Source organism: Rhinopithecus roxellana, chromosome 13 (assembly GCF_007565055.1).
Source record: "Rhinopithecus roxellana isolate Shanxi Qingling chromosome 13, ASM756505v1, whole genome shotgun sequence".
Taxonomy (NCBI): Eukaryota; Metazoa; Chordata; class Mammalia; order Primates; family Cercopithecidae; genus Rhinopithecus; species Rhinopithecus roxellana.
The window spans coordinates 85,502,952-85,524,349 of NC_044561.1; positions in this window are offsets into that span (position 1 = coordinate 85,502,952).

Genomic DNA, 21,398 nt, shown 5'->3' on the forward strand with positions numbered 1-21,398 from the left:
TTTCTTACTCAGGACTTGTTGGAGCCTCAGTCAGTCTCCAAAAGGCCCCCTAGAAGCCACTTTCTCTCGGCACAGCGTTTTGTGGGCTGGAGAACCCACACTGGGAAAGTCTGTGAGGAGGAATATTTTGAAGTATTCTTGGAACATGTATTATTGTTTTAGTCTCTGGGGCCTATTTCCTCCAAATCTGAGCCTGCAGTGGAGGTCGGGCCGGTGGGGCATCATTCTCTGCGTGAGCCACGCAGCCCTGGGTCCCTTTTTGTATTTGACTCCACCTAATTGCGAGCACAGGGCTGATTGATCCAAGTTCAAAGAAACCAAGTTCCTACAAAACCAGGCCTCAGGGGAGTTCCCAGGAGCTCCTGGGCACCCAGACCCCGCTACCAACGGTGGAGGAGCTTCATCCCTGCGTGTGCGGATCCTTCCAGCTCCTCCCCCAGATATCTCCAGAGCCACTGCCGCCCTCCTCAGGCCTTGGCCTTCTCTGTGAAGACTTCCCTGATCACCTTGAAGTCACAGCCTTGCCCCCACCCCCACCATCTCGTATTCACTTTTCCTGCTGTTTCCCCTCCTGAGCCCGCACCTGTATTTAACATACTCCATCTACTTGCTTTCTTTCTTATTTATTTATTTGTTTATTTATTTACTTGAGATAGGTAGGGTCTCACTCTCACTCAGGCTAGCATGCAGTGGCATGATCACAGCTCACCACAGCCTCGACCTCCCAGGCTCGGTGAGTGGCTAGGACTACAGGTGCCTGCCACCACGCCCAGCTAAGTTTTGTATTTTTTGTAGAGATGGGGTTTTGCCATGTTGCCCAGGCTGGTCTCAAACTCCTGGGCTCAAGACGTCCACCCGCCTTGGCCTCCCAAAGTGCTGGAATTACAGGCATGAGTCACCATGCCCAGCCTCCATCGATTTACTTAACTTGTTGATTGTTTAGATCCCCTCCTCCTCCAGCTAGAGGGCAAGAAGGACAAGGTTTTTACCTCCAGCTAGAAGGCAAGAAGGGCAGGGTTTTTACCCATCTGGCTCTGCCATACCCTAGAGCCTGGAACACTGTGCGGCACACGGTAGGTGCTTAGCAGATGTGTCCAGAGTGAACAAAGGTGTGTCCACTGTGCTCTTGTGAGAATGTTTTCTTCTAATTTGTGATGTTTCTGCCTAAAGAAGGTCAAGTTGCCAGCCTGAACTTGGTAGATGGGAACCACTGGTGAGAACACCACCTGCTTCACTCGAGACAGACCTATCTGTTACGTATTCTGAGGCAGGCACTTTGCTGGGGGTGCACACAGGATTCCAAAACCCATTGTGAAAATGCACACCCCAGTGAGTGCATTCAGACTGGAAAACAGTCTCTTTCATCTTTCTTGTTATTGATATTGCATTTGAAAAATACATACGTACAATCAATAAAATATACAAAGTAAAGTTTCTTTCTCACCTCGAACCCCTACATTCCACTTCTCTCCAGAAGCAAGCTTTGTTAGTTTCTTTTTTAGCTTTCCTGAGGTATTTCATGCATTTAGCGGCATTTTTTCTTTTTTCGCAGGTGATAACACCGTACATGCACTTCAGCATGTGGCTTCTTTCACTTAACAATATGTCTGGGAGGTACCTCCACCTCAGAGTGTAAAGAGCCCTCTTTGAAAAGGCCACAGAATATTCCATTAGGTGGATATACAGGACTTAACCTGCCATTGTCCATGGGCACGAAGGTTCAATCCAGTTTTTTGTCTATTATAAGCAATGACATGTGCATACTTTTGAAAGGAAGGAAGGAGGGAAGGCAAAGGGAAGGGAAGAAAGACAGGAAGGAAGAAAGTGGAAGAAAGAGAAAAAGAAGGAACAAAAAAGAGAAAGAAAAGGGAGGAGGAAGGGAAGTGGGGAAAGCAATCCACCAATATGGTTCAGAATTTGACAAATATTTGTTGGCACATATTTTAAGTACCAGGCCTGTTGTTAAACTCTAGGAAGCTCTTGCCCTTGGAGCCAGTCTAACAATGAATCTCAAAGTCCTGCTGCTTTTTTCTCTCCATAGAAATTCCTCATGGCTTCTCCTGGGAGGGGGGGCTGCAAAGGGGAAAGTAGGGAAGAGGCTCTGCTTGGCTTTGAACTGCACTCGGGGCACAGTTTTATGTGGACGCACTCAACCACAAGCACGGTGGCTGACTCTCACAAATGTACATTCGGGCAGCCTGAGGGTTATGAGTTTGTCATGATATATTTAGAACGAACTCTTTAGTGGTGCCCCGAGCCAGAGAGTAAATAGCTGCTTACACGGACATTTAAAGCCAACATAGAAAGAGGCTGTAATTGCAGTGCTCAGGAAATGCCATACTTGAGAGCTTTTCTAAAATGACATGCTATTTGACCCAATATTTTCCAGAATGCAGAGGCTTCTTTGATCTTTGCAGCACGGCGCCCTTGCACAATGACTGGCTCACAGCAGCGCTCCGGATGAACGTGCCCCACCGGGGGTAGAGCTGGTAACTGGGAGGACCTGGGCTGAGAGCTGGTGGACCAGATCTTGGGTTGAATTCTCCCAGAAGTAGAGAAGGATGGAGTTCAGAAGACTGTTTGGAAACTCATTACTGGAAGCCCCCCTGGGGAGGGGGGAAGGGAGACAAACCTGTTCAGAGTATTGATGGGCAGTTAGCACCGTGGACAAGCAGGACTCAGCACTGTGGGGGCCCTGGGAGACGGCAGGGACATTCTTCACAGCAGCCTGTCTGAGGGGCAAGGAACCTGGAGTATTTATTCCACCAATATCCATTCCTTTGGCCAGAGGTGTCTTGGGAGGGAGTAGGGGGTTGAGTCTCCAGTCAGCCCTGCCTAAAGCTGGGGAGGGAATCTGTTGGGTTGGCCTCCACAGGATTTTTATGGAAAAATCTCCCAAGTACTAAGTGTTGGCAAATGATCCCCAATTTTCTTTTCCTTTTTTTTTTTTTTTTTCTTTTTTTTTTTTTGAGACAAGGTCTCACTCTCTCGCTCAGGCTGGAGTGCAGTGGTGTGATCATGGCTCACTGCAGCCTCACCTTCCTGGGCCCAAGTGATCCTCCTGCCTCTCAGCCTCCTAAGTAGCTGGAACCACAGGCATACACCACCGTGCCCAGCTAATTTTTAAATTTTTTGTTGAGATGGGATCTCCATATGTTGCCTAGGCTGGTCTCTCATTCCTGGACTCAGTCAAACAATCCTCCTGCCTTGGCCAAGGTGGGCAGATCACTTGAGGCCAGGAGTTCGAGACTAGCCTAGCCAACATATCAAAGTTCCTTGTCTACTAAAGATACAAAAAAATTAACTAGGTGTGGTGGTGCACACCTGTAATCCCAGCTACTAGGGAGACTGAGGCATAAGAGTTGCTTGAAACCAGGAGGCAGAGGTTGCAGTGAACAGAAATCACGCCACTGCATTCCAGCCTAGGTGACACAGTGAGACTCTGTCTAAAAAATAAAAATAAAAATTCCACGAAGTCAGAGAGAGCTGACAATTTACTCCTCCTCAGTTGATTATACCTCAGCTTACTTCTTTCTTTTTTTATTATACTGAAAACTTGCAAAATACCTCAGTTTATATGAGTTTTGCAGATTAAAATATTATTGCTTTTTAGTGAAATCTTTACAGATGAATGATGTCTGGGATTTGGTTTAAGGTAATATAAGAGATGAAAAGTGGGTCAAGTATAGATACAGAAAGATTGGTCATGGATTGATAAGAATTAAATTGGGTCACAATAGTCGTATGGTACTTTTTATTTTATTTTATTTTATTTATTTTATTTTTTGAGACAGAGTATCACTGTGTTGCCCCGGCTGGAGTGTAGTGGCACGACTTCGGCTCAGTGCAACCTCCGCCTCCTGGGTTCAAGCAATTCTTGTGCCTCAGCCTCCCGAGTAGCTGGGATTACAGGCATGGGCCACCACACCCGGCTAATTTTTGTATTTTTTGTACAGACGAGATTTCACCATGTTAGCCAGGCTGGTCTCAAACTCCTGACCTCAAGTCATCCACCCACCTTAGCCTCCCAAAGTGCCGGGATTACAGGCGTGAGCCACCGTGTCCAGCCTAGTTGTATACTATTTTTATAAATGCTAAACATTTTCTGTAATAAAATTTTGAGGGAAAGCTTTGAAAGTTGTTTTTGTCAATGAGTGGATTGAATGTGCATGACAGAATAAGAGTGGAACCAAGTGGCGTGCTGAAGGCAGGCAATACCTGGAAGTAAATTTTACAATGTCAGGTGATATCTCTTCCTGCACATTTCACTCTAGAGCCTAAAGTAGCATTAATCTTGATTTTGGCAGTGGCTCTAAATTCTAGAAAAGAATTTAGGTTTCTGTCTTGGATTGTCAGCAAGTGTTCCTGAGTGACTGTTGGTAAAACAACCTCGAAGAAAATTCTGATGTGGTTCTAGAGTCATGTGGCAAACAAAATGTACTCGAAGGCTGTGTCACGCTGGAGCCAGCTCATGCCAGGTCTCAAGAGCCAATTGTGTGCATCTTTTCTCAACTCTGCTTTTAGGGAGATCAGGCTGATAGCTTAAAACTGACCATGGTAGGAGCATGTACATCATGGAAATTGGCAGATGCTGTAAATAGGACTTTTTTTTTTTTTTTGAGAGCTGGTTATTGCACATGTACCACCACATCATGGCTGTAAGGTCTTCCCTAGGACTCTGAGGATACAGAGACAGCTGCCATTTTAAACGTGTGCAAACACATTCTGGAAACAGATGCTGTCAACACTTACCAGAGCTTAGGTAAAGGTAAGATTGACAGGGAAAGGGATGCAGCGGCAGATAGCTTTCCATTATAAAGCTGATGGTGTTCAAATGTGCCTGTCACAGGGTGTCGACCACGGTGGATACCTTGTCCATGTCAATAAGCTTTTGTTGACCACTTGCTAGGGGACTGGGGCAGGTTCTGAGAGGAGGTGATGCATTTGAAAAGGATGGCAGTTAGTTTCATCTGGAGTGCTGTGTTGAGAAGGATTCTGAGGCTGGTCTGGACTCAGCAGGACAGAGAACAGCTATCTTCTGATCTTGTCTTCCATGTGAATGGCAGGCATTAGTTGCCCTAGATCTAATACTGTGCCAAGCCCTGGGCTAGGCCCTGGAAAATGCATCCCTCTGGCTCTCAAGTAGCTTAAAATATTGTGACCTATAAATATTTGTTCCCTTTTTCATCTATTGATTGATCCATCCATTCTTCTTAGGCTGCCTCGAATGATTTACCAGCAACTTTCCTGAAAGGAAAGCATACGACCACTTGATATTATTTTATTTTATTTTTTTTCTAGCCACATCATTTCACACCATATTTTTATTTTTATTTTTTATTTTTTTTAATTTTAAAAATCTGTTGTATGGGGCTGTTCATTTGCCACTTCTCCTTCGTCTGGAAACAGCACCCAGTTTCCTCTGGGGGAACCCCTCCTTCTCTCTTAGTGCACCCTCTGGCTCCTGGGTGGCAACTCAGCACATCAGTGCCCTTGGCCACAGTGATTGGCTCAGGCTGAGCACACAACCCAGGTTAGACTAAGGGAAACCACTCCTGGGAACTGCTTGGGAAAGAAGCCCTTCCCTTTTCAATGGTATTAATAAGCAGGCAAGACATGCTTGTACTGTTGGTGGCCATGCCTTTTATCACATGGACAAAAGTAGCTTGCAAGTGCAGCCAAAGGAGATAAAAGAAGAGAGGAAAATGAAGAGAGTAGGAGCTTTCTGATATTTCTGAGGACCTGGAGCCTGCTATTCCTGAAGCCAACACCCCGGTTTCCCGGGTATATAAACCAAGACACTTATTGTGTTGCTGTTTACACCAGTTAGAATTGGATTTCTGGCCCTATCATAGAAAGCCCTAGTAATACCCTGCACTGACACCTCCAGAGGACCCCCAAAGGATAAGAAAGAACAAAGCTACGTAGAAAGACATCACTACTACATAGTGAGCAGTAAAGGCAGTTCAATTACAGATTGGTCCCAATGTTAGGAGGATTTTGGCCAGGCCCTAGAGGAAGCCCACATGTTGTTGGACTCCCAGGCTCTGTGCATTAAGGGTAGAGGAGGACTACCCTGTCCACACTATACCTGGCTGCTCACAGGTGCCAGAAAAGAGCCCAGGAGATGGCCTCCCTTCCCAGTGTGCAGCACGTGCCCTTGGTGCAGAGTGTGAACAGCACTTAAGGAAACTATGGGTGTTTGCTACTGGGATCCCAACCCCAGAGAGAGCCCAGGGGCAGCCAAGGAGATGGGGCATTTTGGGAACTGAGCAGGGGCTATCAATAAATGTGTAAAGCTGGGTGCAGTGCCTCGTGCCTGTAAATGCACTTATGGAGGCCGAGACGGGTGGATCACCTGAGATCAGGAGTTCAAGACAAGCCTGGCCAACATGGAGAAACCCTGTCTCTACTGAAAATACAAAAATTAGCCGGGTGTAGTGGCAGGCACCTGTAATCCCAGCTACTCAGGAAGCTGAGGCGGGAGAATTTCTTGAATCCCGGAGGTCGAGGCTGCAGTGAGCCAAGATAGCGCCACTGTACTCCATTCTGGGTGAGGGAGTGAGACTTTGTCTCAAAAGAAAAAATGTGTAAAAACAAGTGGACTTTCAAGTGGCTTCCAGGCTTCGGGGGAAAGAGAGAGGTTTGCTTGTCTCCGGTAGGTCTTTTATTCTCCCTGAAGCTTCCTATACCAGCTCTGTGAGCCATGGGGGCTGACATCCCATAGTTAAAAGAGTTTTAGAGAGGAGACAGGGCCCTGAACCCAAGAGAGACCTGTGGGGAGGAATGCTTGGTTATGCTAGAATCCCTGGGTTCAAGGACTGGTTTTGTGCTCGACTTTGTGGACAAGTCAGCTTATCCCTGGGTCCTTCCCACTGAAGGGCAGGTGACATCTTTTCTTCCTTTCATTGCTACCAACCACAGCTGTGGCTCCGTCATGGCTTACCCAGACCCTTTCATCACTTCCTAGCTGGTCTCCTCACCTCCACTCTGACCCCCTTACAGCTCTTCTCTACAAAGCGCCAAACTGATCTTCCCTAAATATAAATCAGGTCATACCAGGCTCCCACTGGGAACTCTCCTTCAAATTCTCAAACCACCCAGGAATACTCTTTAGCAGAATCTACTAAGGTCACTGTAAATCTACTCTATGATCTAGCAGTTCCACTCCTGGCTACATACCCCACAGAGACGGCACCATGACCACCAGCAGACTTATCCAAGAATACTCATAGCCACGTCTTTCGCTATGGCCCCCAACTGGGAACAACCCAACTGCCTATCAACAGGAGATTGGACAAATACATTGGGATATATTCACACAACAGGATATTTACATAGCAATTAAAAGATATGACATGCACATTTCCATGATGTACATGCTGCTACATGTGGTAAAATGGGTGACTTACAGATAAAATATTGAAAGAAAGAAGCCAGATGTAAGAGAGCACATAGCCACATGTTTCCATTTATAGGAAGGTCAAAAACAGGCAGAGCAAACCTTCGATGATAGATATTGGAATAGTGGTCACACTAGAGGGGGCTTTTGACTAAGAGGGGGCCTAGGGAGCCCTTGAGGGGGCTGAAGATGTTCTGTCTTGCTCTGGTGGTGCTTTCATGAGTGTAGACATGTGTAAAATGTGTTGATCTGTACACTTAAGACTGGTGCATTTTATTGTGTGTTAATTATACCTCAATAGAGAGGAAACCAAAACTCATCCAGTAGGTCCCCATTTCTCTGAAAATAAAGTCTTCATTTCTCTAAGAATTGCATAATCTTCCCTGCTTACCCCACTCTGCTCCAGCCACACTGGCCTTCTTTCTATAAACTCCAACCTGCCTCAGGGTCTTGGCACCTGCCATTCCATCCTCTCGGAATGTTCTTCCTCTGGGTCTTTGCATAGCTGGCACCTACCTGGCACTTCTTCTCCCCCAGGTAGTCCCTATCCCAGTTAATATAATCACTTCTGCCATTAAAGCCACGAGCCCTACTCCTGCCCTCCCGGCCATTCCCTTCCCCACCAGGGAAGGAACAAATGGGGCTGATGGGAGATTTTCACCCAGAGCCCATGCTCCATCTGGTCACAACCTGGAGACCTGAGACCCTAACTCTACCCAGACCACCCAGCCTCACCCCTAGGGCTGCACAGGACTTTTTTCTCTGGATCTGTTCTCCCATGAGCAGATTGCAACACAGGCGTGTGTACCTGTGGAGGGGAGGGTGGTGGGAGATGACTGTGTACTTGGGTTATATTAAAGTGCCTTCAGACACAGTTTGGAGCATAGAAGGGGTATGGGCTTTGGACCAGTAACCTCCACTGGAACTCTTGTACATCATCCACAGATATTAGGGGTGTATCTATTATTGTCTTGTTAAATTGTCACAACTTGTCATTGTCTTGTTTATTCATTTGCTTTTTATATGTCAACGCTGTGAGGAGAGGGGTGGATTGCAGTATCTGGCACAGTTCCTGGGACCTACTGGCCACTCCGGAGGCTGTAAGGACCGTGGCATGGAGACAGAGCTGAGCTGAGCCAGTCAGAGGAGTGCCATTGGCCTCAGAGCATCCGGCCTGATGCTGGTAACAGCTGGCCTGTCTCAGCTCCTCCTCGGGGGCCTATGACTCATTCCCTGGAGGGGCAAGGCTCACTCATCCAGCCTTGGCTGGGCCTGGCCTGGAGTCCAATGCAGCATGTGCCTGGGCTAGACTGTGGCTGGGAAAGTATTTGAGTCCTGGAGACAAGAACAGTGCCCCATCGGATGTGGCTCAGCTACTCTGGGTGTGGGACAGGCCAGGGAGGTGGGTCACTTTCGAGGACTGCCCCTGCCCTGGGGGACATTCAGGAGGCTTGGGGATTGCTGCAGGGCCTGATGGTCCAGGACTCTTCCCACACCTCTTCACCTCTCACGAAGTCCAAGAGGCCAGCTGCTATGGTTTGGATTGGTTTTGTTTGACTCCACCAAGTCTCATGTTGAAATGTGATCCCCAGTGTTGGAGCTGGGGCCTGGTGGAAGATGACGGGTCATGGGGGCAGATCCCTCATGAATGGCTTTGTGAGAGTGAGTGAGTTTTCACTCTTAGCTCCTAAGAGACAGCTGGTTGTTGAAAAGAGCCTGGCACCTCCTCTTCCCATCTCTTGATCCCTCTCGTCATATGATCTGCACATGCCAGCTCCCCTTCGCCTTCTACTACAATTGGAAGCAGCCTGAAGCCTTAGACACCAGTGCCATGCTTCTTGTGCAGCCTGCAGATCTGTGAGCTAAATAAATCTCTTTACTTGATGAATTACCCAGCCTCAGGTATTCCTTTACAGCAACATGAATCAAATGAGACAGTAGGCGAGGTGACTGGTTTTTGCTTTTATCTTATGTAAGCATAGCAGATATTTAGAAACATATACAAGTATACAGCTTGACTGATTCTCACCAACTGAACACACTTAGGTAATCAGAACCCAGGTCAAGAACTACTGTGATCCCAGCCCCCAGAAGCCCCTCACACCCTGTCTTGTCTGTGCCCTGCTGAGGCAGTGCTACCATTGGACAGCAGAGATTCACTTTGCCTTTTGCACTTCATAAATGTGGCAGCACCCAGCAAGTGCTCTCTGTGTTTGGCTTCCTTTGCTCAACACGACGTCTTTGTGTAAAGTTTTAGGCTGTTTATTCTCATTACTGGAGAATATGCCATCAAATGGGATCTGCTTACTATGATTATTATTTATTCAATGCATTTTTTCATTTTATCGTTGATGGACATTTGAGTAGTTTCTGATTTGAGGCGATTGTGAGTAATGCCACTGTGAGCCTTCTTGATTATGTCTTTTGATGTTTTGGTGACCACAGAAATGCTTTCCTATTTGTTTTGTTTTTCTTTGTTTTTCTTTTTTTTTTGAAATGGAGTCTCACTCTGTCACCCAGGCTGGAGTGCAGTGGTGCGATCTTGGCTCACTGAAACCTCCACCCCCGGGTTTAAGAGATTCTCCTGCCTCAGCCTCCTGAGTAGCTGGGATTACAGGCACCTGCCACTGCGCCTGGCTAATTTTTGTATTTTTAGTAGAGACTGGGTTTCACCATCTTGGCCAGGCTGGTCTTGAACTCCTGACCACATCATCCACCCGCCTTGGCCTCCCAAAGTGCTGGGATTACAGGCGTGAGCCACCGTGCCCGGTCAAAATGCTTTCCTCTTAGGTATGTCCAGGAGAGAATTGCAGGGGCATGGGGTGAGTGTATGTGGCAGGTCAACTTCCATTAACTCATGGAACGTGGTTTGTTTTCTTTGGGGGAAGGCAGCCTGTGGTTTTCTAAGGCTTTCGGTCCTTCCCATTTGGGGTACAAGGTGTACGGTTTAGTTGGAAAATGTTCTTATTTTCATATTAAAGAATGTTGCCACTTCCTCTTCTCCCCGTGACCTTCACAGATAGGACTGCCAGAGCCTGGATCCTGCAGGACCACATTCCTTCCTCCTCCCCAGCGCTGGAGGGAGGGGAAGGAAATGGGATTATGGTGGTGGGAGGAGACAGAACCCTGAGGTCCTACTTAGTGTCTTGTTGTCTGCACCACCCAAACTTAGCAAGAGAGATAGACAGAGAGAGTCAGAGACAGAGAGACTGAGAAAGAGCGAGAGCGAGAGAGAGGCCAAGACAGAGACGAAAGACCGAGAAGGTAGAGAGAGATAATGGCTGATAGAAGTACAGAATGAGAGAAAGAAAGGCAAGAGGAGGAGAAGGAGGGAGGGAGAAAGAAAAAGAGGGAGAGAGGAGAGTAAAGACTGGGAGAGAGATTAAGAGAGAAGGAGACACACTGAGAGAGACGAAGACAGAAAGAGGGAAAGACAGAGAGAGAACCACAAAGACGAATTTAGCTACAAAGCAACAAGGAATGAAACCTGGGGCCTGCGAAGTGAAACCAAATAACTCTGGGGAAAAAAATCTGTATCCTCAAACAGGGGACAATTGTGTTTTTCTGCCAAACAATTGTGAGATGTGACTTCAATTTGAAAGGCTCACAGAGCTCAACTCAACATAACTCCAAGGAAATGAGATAAGCGAGGCCTCTGGCTACTTCAGAGGCAGCAGGAGCCTTGGAAGGTGGAGGGAGGCCTCCTAGGAGCCAGCCAGGACCTTTCCACCGCAGTCCTCACACAGCCAAGTCCTTCTGGTCCTGCAGGCCAAGCGCAGTGAAGGGATTGGGTGAAAGGAGGCTACAGGAAAGTAATTCTTCTCCAGGACAGGAGAGTAATTCTTCTCCAGGACAAGCAACAGGCCCATGGTGGGTTTCTTAGCAGCCTCTGGCCCAGCCCCTCCCTCAGGCACCAGCCCTGCACCTATGGCGGCCTGAGCTCTCCTCCTGCTTGTAAAGCAGCAGCCTCTTCTTACTGCCCCAGCCTCACTCAGACAGAGCTGGGCACATTCCCAAATGGCAGGCATTCAGAGTAGGAAACTGTGATGGTAAGGTGAAGCCAGGGCTGGGTAAGGCAAGAGGCCTTGGTGCAGCATTGAAGGGGGCACCAAGAAACTTGGTAAACAAGATAAATAACATTTTTAGTAATATTTTCAAAAATCAAAATGAATGCAAAAAATAAATCCATAATGAGCAAAATGTCAAAATTTTACATAAAGACAGGATTGGATCCTGCACTGGCCTGACACTGCCTCACTCACCTCACCCTCATCCTCACCCTGGTTCCAATAAATCCTAATTTACAAAACTAAGCAGCTGGCCTGCAGGCTGAAGCTTGCCAATTTGATTTTTAAAAGCTATTAGATTAGACCAATCATCTTCTTTCTTGAATCCATTGGCCTGCTGGGTGTCTGGGTGTAACAAGAGGCAAAGACTCCAGGTGTTTTGGACACTGAGACGAGCAGGCAGGGACAGAGGTCGAGGCACTCATCCATGGATAGCTGACTGTGTGGGCAAGAGGTGGGGTGTCAAGTCAGCCAACAATCCACCAAAACATACATTCCTCCTTACGTGGTATAACGTCATGCCTGGGAAGCAGTTGTGCACCATGAACTACATTTCCCGTCACCCCTTGCACCTTGCAGGGCCATGTGACCAGCTCCCACTAATAGAATGTGAATGGGTGTGAGGTTGTTAAGAAAGGGTCTTCTCCATTATCTTTCCCATTTTCCTGGCTAAATGCAGAGGACTCTGAGATGGGGAAATGTGGAGCCACAAGATCAGAGGAAAATTTCCATCCCTGGATCAACTTCAAACACACTTGTTAGACTTTTAAGTGAGTCAAGCAAATACTTGCATTGTGTTAACCCACTGCAAGGGAGGGGCATATTTGTTACAGCAGATAGTGTTATCCTGACTCACAGAGGACGCTGTGGAGAGTTAGACCCCAGGAAATAGGTCACAGAGGAGGCTAACTTGAATGGCCCCTCGAAACTTGGGTCAGATTTGAGCTGGAGTCAAGCAGACTTTCCAGATTGGGAGAGTGAGCTTCATGTGCCTTCCAAGGGTCTCACTGGAACCTTCAATGTTTGCACTAAACTCAGAGCGAACAGCTATGGTTGCAAAGGACCTCTTGCTCTCCCACCCCCACAATTTGATAAACTGTCCATCATGGTGCCCCACCCCTTTGCCACTACTGAGCCTGTCCTTGCTCTCTCCAGGACTTTAAATACTGGAACAGGGTCAGGCCCTCTGTTTCTGGGAGGCTCCAGGGCTGGTGGCACCATGTTCCTTGCATTGTGGAAGTGGCAATCTGTAGTCACAGAGCATAAAAGCTGATGAGCAGAGGACAGAGATGAGAAACAGAGTAGTGGCTGGGTTGGATTGCAGATTCCAGCTGCCTGAGACCCAGGCTTGTTCCCGTCCTTCCCACACTGACTTAATATATCTCAGAAATGACTGTTTCTGACAAATGCCCCCTCTGGACCAGGCAAGCTCCAAACGGATTTCTGTGATACCACACCAAGAATTCCAACTAAACTCTGTCCACCAAACCCAAATATTTTTGGAGTATCCACCATGTACAATACAATGGGGTCAGCTTTTGTGACTTTGAGAGGGGCTGTGGGAAAGGATGCCCAAGGAAGATATTGAAGGGATGGGAACTGACAACTGGGCTAGGAGCCTCTGTTTACCATCAGAAAATGGGGAATGGAATAGAGAGAGAGAGGATAAATCTTATCCACAGGCCTCTGCTTAAGGACACCAGAAAGTCTTCCTGCTCCTTCCTCTCTTCCTGGCCATCCTCACTGACCTGAGGGTGATTTAGACTCACAATCATCTCCTGAACCCTAGGGCAAAATGTCCTGACTGTGGCAGTCTCACTGGAAGAAGACAGAGAGACTACAAATGTGAAGGTTTGTAGGATACGTATCTATTAGAATTGTGTATGTTGTTTTGCTTTATAAAAACAAAGCTCAGAAGTGAACAGATATTTAACCAAAGAGGATATACAGATGGCAAATGAGCACATGAAAAAATGCTCAATATTTTTAGCTATTAGACAAATGCAAATTAAAGTCATGAGAAGATATTATACACCTATCAGAAAGGCTAAAACAGAAATTAGTGACAAACACCAAATGCTGGTGAGGATGCAAGAAACCTTGATCACTCATTCATGAGTAGTGGTCTTTACAATGGTACAACCACTGTGGAAAATAAGTTGGCAATTTCTTTAGGAAACCAAACATGCAACAACCATGTGACTCAGCAATTGCACTCCTAGGCATTTATTCCAGAGAAATGAAAACTTATGCTCACACAAAAACCTGGACACGAATGTTCATAGCAGCTTTATTTATAGTAGCCAAAAGCTGAAATCAGTCCAGAGGGACTTCATCCAGTGAGTGGTTAAACTGTGGCACATCCATGCCATGAAATAAAGGAAAGAACCATTGATACATGCAACTTCAATGAATCTCCAGGAAATCTTGCTAAGAAAAAAGCAACAACAGAAATTCCCCCAAGGTTACATACTGTATGATTCCATTTACATAACATTTTTGAAATAATAAAGTTTTATAAATGGATAACTTATTAGTGGTTACAAGGAGTTAAAGGAAGAGTAATGTGGGAGGAAAGAGGGTGTGGCTGTGGAAGGGTAACGTGAGGGGTCCCTGTGAAGATGGAAATGTTCTGTACCTGGACTGTGTCAGTGTCAATATCCTGTGGTGATGTCGTACTATGGTTTGGCAAGATGTTGCCAATGGGCAAAACTGAGTGAAGAGTACAAGGAGTATCTCTGTGTTATTTCTTACAATTGCATGTGATAATGTAATTATCTCAAAATAAAAATAACAACTGCCCAAAGGCATCACAGAGTGAACAAAAGCAGGCAGAAACAGGAGGAGGCTCTGCACTTGGAAGAAAGGAATGGCATAGAAAGAGGTTGCTGGTTTGGTTTTTATGACTTTTAGCCTAAAAGCAGTTTTCAGCCTGAACTATGCAGGGTGGTCAAAATTCCTATAGAAAACCTGCCGTCTGCTGGGCTCAGTGGCTCACATATGTAATCCCAGTACTTTGGGATGGTGAGGCCAGTAGACCACTTGAGGTCAGGTGTTCGAGACCAGCCTGGCCAACATGGCGAAACCCTGTCTCTACTAAAAATATGAAAATTAGCTGGGCATGGTGGCAGGTACCTGTAATTCCAGCTAAATGGGAGGCTGAGGCAGGAAAATTGCTTAAACCCGGGGGGTGGAGGTTACAGTGAGCCGAGACCAAACCATTGCACTCCAACCTGAGCAACAAGAACGAAACTCCGTCTTCAAAAAAAAAAAAGAAAAGAAAAGAGAAAAAAGAAAACTTGCCATCTTTCTGGCTTGGACAGACAAAAGTTAGAGTCTGGGCAAACCCAGCTGCTAGAAAGTAAAAGGAGAGCCCCAGAAAGGTGAGGACCAGTGAGGAGAAGCCCTGAATTCTGTGTGTTTTCTCTGTACAAATCTCTGGCTGATCCCTTAACTGTGTATGTGTGTAGAAGACTTCCAACAGCCCAGCCAAGACTAAGAGAACTGAGCTGAGGTTCAACTTGCTGCCCGAGAGGCCGAGTTGGCAGCTGGAGTGGAGAGAGCCAAGTTTACAGCTTTATAAAACAAGTAAGCAGACAAACAAGCATCAGTGCTCTTCAGAAATATAATAGAATCCAGAGTCACTGCTAAATAACATCCACAATGCCTAGAATACAATTCAAAATTATTAGACATAGGAAAACCTAGGAGCTCTCCTTGATTCTTCTCTGTCTCTTGCTTCTGCAGTCAATCCATTCATGAGAGCTGTCAGCTCAACCTCAACACACAGCGTCACTTCATCTTCTTCCTGTCTCTCCTCTGACCTTTTGTCCACTGTCTGTGACCTGGATTACTATAGGAGGCTCCTTACCAGTGACCCTGCTTCCACCCTCACTCTTCCCCCGCACATCAGCCAGGGCCATCTCTTTAAAGTACAGGCTTCCTTACCTGGCCCACAGGCCCTGCAGGGTAGCCCACCTGCCTCTCCAGCTTCATCTCATTTCACTCAGACCCTTCCTCACCACTCTCTACTTTCCCCAACTGCTGTCTGCTCCTCAAGCCTCCTTAGCACCTTTGTTCTTGCTGTTCTGTCTGATCCTCCTGCTCTTGTTAAGGTTTCAGCCTAAATATCACCTCCTGAGATAGACTTCCTTGATTCTACCACTACCCAAGTTGTCCAACAGTCACTCTCATGGTCCCTGGTTTTATTTTTTTAAAGCATTGAGTCACTGCTTCAGTGCTTGTTTTCATTATCTGTCTTCCTCAGTGAGAGTGTTAGCCCCACAAAGCGAGGGACTGTTCTAGCTTGCTTATTGCTTATCTGCAGGGCCTGGAGTAGCACCTAATGACAGTAGATTCTTATTTCAGCCATCTATTATGCATAATGGCCTTTTCAAATGTGGAGGTCTAAAACAACAAGCATTTTATTATGCCTGCAGATTCAGGGCAGGGCCCAGGAGAAATAGCACATTTCTGTTTCATGATGTCTGAGACCTCATGAAAACTGGACTGGCTGGGGGTGACTTGAAGAGCTGGGACTGGAGGGTCTACTTCCAAGAGGTCTACCTCCCTCTCTTGGCTGGGCCTTGGGCTGGAATGGCTGAGACACTGGGCTCAGTTGGGAATGTGGACTGGGACCTGCAGGTGGCCCCAGCCTGGCAACCTCAGGACAGTCAGATGGCTTACCTCTCAGGGAACTAGGCTAAAGCTGTGTAGCCCTGAACACAAAGTAGAACTTCCACAATCCTCTGTTGGCCACAGTAGTTACTAGGGAATCTACACCTCAGTTACTGATGGAAAGACTGTCAAATGATTTGTAGCCACTGAAAAAAGTCTGCAATAGATCTCACAAAGATTTGTTGGATGAATGAATGAATCTGTGTGAAGATACCCCTAGATAATTGGTTTCAAGTATCAGCTACTGAAGTACTGAGGACTATCCCAAAAGGACGGACTCAGATAAATCCACTTTCCCCCTATACCAGCCCGATTAGAGGGTCCTGCCTGTCATCAGCTCTACTTCTTGTTTTTCCTACACGCAGGAACAAAACAGCGAATGACAGGAGTCACTGCATTACATTTTCTAACACCTTAGCTTCCTTCTCAAGCCAATGACAGTGGCTGCTGGGTCACACATGAGCAGTGCAGCAGGTGGCGGTGACCTCTCCCAGACCGGATGTGGAGGTCTCCTGTCAATCTTGTGATGCAGTCTACGATAGAGGATGGCAAGGCTCTATGACTCTAGCAGGTGGGTACTGATGATCAGTGCGCACGTGCCACTCTAGATTACTTATCTGAAGGGAGAAGCAGAAAGATATGGATCCTGCCCACGCCCTCACCTCTAATGAAGGTTTAAAATCATCTAAGGACTCAAAGGGATCAAGAGCAGACACTCACTTTGTAAGCAGGTGTAAGCACTTTCCAAGAGAGAAAAAGTAAAAGAAGAGTAAAAGAGTAAAAGAAGGAGAGAAGGTGCTCTCCCAAAACTTAGCCAAGCAGAGGAAGTTGTTGACACACAAACACAAATTTTCTTTCCCCCCCCTTTTTTTTTTTGTTTACCTGCTGGAATTAGAAAGCAGAAATACATGTTTTTAAATACCCATTGCACACGCAGCATTGCACAAGTGAACTGCAGCCTGAACAGCCTCTCGCCTTGGAGGCTGCCTGGGTCTCTCCCTGGCTGAGGCAGCCTATAGAATCATTTCTACTCTCACCGTCTCCCCACCCCCGTCTCCTGTTCACTCCTTACCCCACCCCGATCTGCCTCTGTCCCCACTGAAGTAATGCTTGCTAAGGTCACCAATGGCTTCCTTGTTGCCAAATCTAATGGACACTTTCAGTCATTTTCTTGCTTGACCTCGGAAGAATTTGATGCTGCCTTTTGGGAACTTTCCTCTCTCAGTGGCCCATGGAACTGCTCTCTTCTGGTCCCCTTCTGCTTCTCTGGCTCTTACCTTTTGGTGTTCTTTGTGCCTTCTTCTACATCCTTTCACCCTGAAACCTTGCGGGTCCCCAGGATTCGGTCTCAGCGACTTTCCGCTTCCCACCTTCCCTGATGGAAACACCACCCACAGCCATGTCTTCTGCCTGTGTCCTAATGACTCCAAGTCTCTTCCTGCCTTCCAGACCCATAGAACCATCTGCTTACAGAGGGTTGACCCTGAGATGCTGCAGAGGTACCTCCAGCTCGATGTGTCCAAAATAGAACATATTAGCGTCCCCTACACCTGAATCTCTCCTTGATTTCATGCCCCAACACTGACTTAGCTGAGATCCCATCATTTCTGACTTTGATTCATGCAATCGCCCCCCAATTCTGCCTCCCACCCTCTGCCTTCCCCCTGCTGTGGTCATAGTGACGTTACCCTCTCTGCTTAAATTCTGCGGGGTCTCCCCACCATGGTTGGAATAAAATGTAAAGATCTGAGAGTAATACGTGAGGTGTTGAATGATCTGGCCCCATTCCACCTAAGTGTAAGAAGGTTCTGATCCAGCCCAGGTTCCTCCATTGACTGACTGTGTGACCTTGAGCGAATAACCTCTCTCTGTCTCAGTTTCTCCATATGTAAAGTGAACAATAATAATTTCAACTTCTGTTAGGAAGATGCAATGAAAAATGCACACAGGTGCTTAATACCATGCCTGGCATCTAGTGGACTGTTACTCATCTCTCTCATCTTTCTCGACAATCCATGGTCTCTCTCCCCATCCCCCAGTGCTCCAAGCCCCTTTTTAATTCTCCCCACATTGCTCATGCCATTTTCTCTTCCCTGCCTGACGTTCCCTTCCTGCCCTTTCCCATCTTCTTCCCCAGCTGTCTCCTTCTCAAGATCCCACTCAAAGATCACACCCTTCAGGAAGCTTCCCCTACCTACTCTCAGGCTGGGCAGGGCTAGGTTGGAGTCACCATGATCCCTCTACACATCTCAATTGAGCTCACCAGGGGCAGAAAATGTATGGTCTATATGGCAGATTGTAGCTATTGATGTGTTTTATTTGCCCTGTTTAGTATTTTAAATTTATTCTGAATTTATTATGACTTTAAAAAATTGAGAGATATCATGTGAAAATCTGGATGCAACTCTTGAAAAATGGAAGGAGATGGCAACCTGGCCACCACCAGCCGGGAGCTGAGTGTCAACTGCTACCTTTCAGGGAGCACAGAAGTTCACCACAGTCCCCACCATTCCCTATTGTATGACTCCCAGCTGCTTCACACTGCCTTAGTGTGAATTCCCTCCAAACCAGACCCTGAGATGAGAACTTGGGTACAAGTAGTTTATTTGGGAGGTGAATCCAGGAAGCACAAGGGAGGGGTTGGAGAAGGGAGACAGGGAGGAGAGAAAGCCTGTAAAAAGGGTGCTAATGGACCAGTTATCCCATAGGCAAATGGGGCTCAATGCTACTGGGCACCTCTGAGAAACATCATAGAACATGCTTCAGAATGGTCCTACTAGGGGTGCGGTGGCTGGGGTATTTATCGCCAGCTGTCATCTCTTGTTGACTGTAGGCCACCTCTGGGGTGATCCATCCCTGGTCCTCTCAGCTTGCCAAGTGTGCAAGCACAGCAAGCCCTTAGAGAAGCAGGGAGCTGCAGTGCATCTGAGGGTGTTCACTGCATCGCCGGCGAGCCCCGAGGTGGGCGAGGGGACACAGCATCTGCCTGGCCCCCGCAGACACTCACGTTTGCAACCTCTGAACCCAATAGCATTGACCTTATCTCGTTATTTTTCTTCCCCAACCCTAAACGGTGAGCATCTTCAGAATAGGGACTGTGAACTTTCTCGCTTTAACTCTGGTGCCTAGCACTGTGCCTGGCATGCGGGTACTCAACTTTTTAAAAAAGTGTGTGTGCCTCAGTTTGCTTATATAAACACAAAGGCAGTTCCAGCTCTGTGATGGACACAGACGCACTCTGCAGGAGTGGAGCAGATCCTCTCAATTTGCTGCCCAAATATAGTGAGTAGGGACAGCTCACCTTCCTGGTACTGCTATAGCTGAGGTAGGAAAAGCCAGTGGCATGTGAGCCATGGTACAGATTCAACCGCAAGTTGTTGGAACCAGAGAAAGGGAGGAGACCCATAGGATCAGCTCCTGCTGCTACTGGAAGCATGTTAGAATTCATCCAGCAAATACCTATGGGTTTCCTGCAGAATGCTGGCCACACTTAAGGGTGCTGGGGATATACCACCTTACATTGGGGATATGGGGAGACAGACATTTTAGAAGCAAATCGTGAACTTTTTAGAGGGTGATAAGCACTATTAAGAAAATAAAGAGGGTGATATGACAGAGTAGCCAGAGGAGGAGATGACTGGAAGGTGAGTGGTTAGGAAAGGCCTTTTCGAAGAGACAACATTTGTGCTTTATGCAGATACCAGTGGAAAAGGCATTGCAGGTGGAGAGAACAGAATGTGCAAAGACACTGAGGCAGGAACTAACTGGTCTACCTCGAGGATCAGAAAGAAGTCTTAATGAAGATAAGGGGAGAGGCCAAGACAAGGTCTGAGAAAGAGACAGGCACAGGTCACATGGGACCCAGGGAAGCCCCAGAGAACTTCAATTTTACTCCAAGTGCAATGAAAGGGCATTGCAGTTTTAAAGATGTGACTGCATCATCTAATTTGGTTTTTAAATAATTCTTCTGGCTGCTGGGCAGCGGATCAAAGGCCTGGGGTAGGGAGGGGAATAGAAGGGAAGGTGTGAAAACAGGGCTGGTGGAGAAGAGTTGTCATCTTCCAGCTAGAAGTAGTGTGTCGCATGATCTATGGAAGTGGGAAGATGGGCAGTACATTCTGGAGTGGGAGTGGACAGGACTAATGTTGAACAGGACGTGGGTGGGAGAGGAGGGGAGACTACACCTTTAAGGTTGACAAACATAATCACTTCTGGGCTGAGCCCTTGGTAATTCCCCAAAAAGGGGCTGTCACTTGTCACCCCTTCATCTTCAATGGCCTGCCTGGGATATTACGACAGTGCCTGGAGACCCTCCTGGGGAGGCGGCACCCTCACTATCACACAGACTTTTTGGAACAGGGGCCAAGCTTCTCTCCACGGGCATTCCAGATTCTTGAGGTTGAGGGAGAGCTAGGTAGTGTGAGAGACTGTTTCTAGGGACTCTGAGTGCCTGCATGAGCAGAGTACTCCATGGTCCCTCCCCAGCCCCCAGCCCCTGGAAAGGCACTGCGTTCTGCAGCCCAAGTGTCTGCAAATCCTGGGAAAGGGAACTTGAAGAGACCTCAGAATTGTCCTTTTTTTGTATGTCTCTGAAAGCCCCTGGAAGATTGGAATTTTTGAAGCAAGCTTAGATGGTACAGGACTGATGTATTAGTAGTGATATCAGACCTTCTGCTCCCAGATGCGTGGACCCGTTGGGCACTTACTGCCATGGTGCTGCCCTGATTCCAGGTACTGGGGATGTCTTCAGAGCCCCATTACAAGCCCAGCACTGTAAGTAAGTACCCCCATTTTCCTAAGAGATGGTTTAAGTATTTTTTGTTTCTATGTCTTCTTTTCCCATTCCTCTGGTTCCTCACTTCCTACTTAGGCCTTTAGAAATGCAAATATATCCTTTTCCTCCCCTTCACCAGACTCCCTACAGGGCAAATTCATCTACATGCTGCAAGACAGAACTCTTGAGAGTTAACAGTCAATTTATAAACCAAAGCGTGCACCTTAAGGAACTCTCACCCTCTGGGAGGTTGCCTCAAAAGAGAACAGCCTGCGCATTAGGGCACCAGCAGTCACCAGCTCAACCACCTGGTACCACCACCAGCTCAACCACCTAGACACCAAGCTAACACTCGGACCCCTCGCCTTGCCTGCCTGCTTCCTCCTCTGCCTTTTAAATATTTTTCTTTCTTTCTTTTTTTTTTTTGGAGATGGGGTCTCACTCTGTCACCCAGGTTGGAGTGCCATGGTGCGATCTC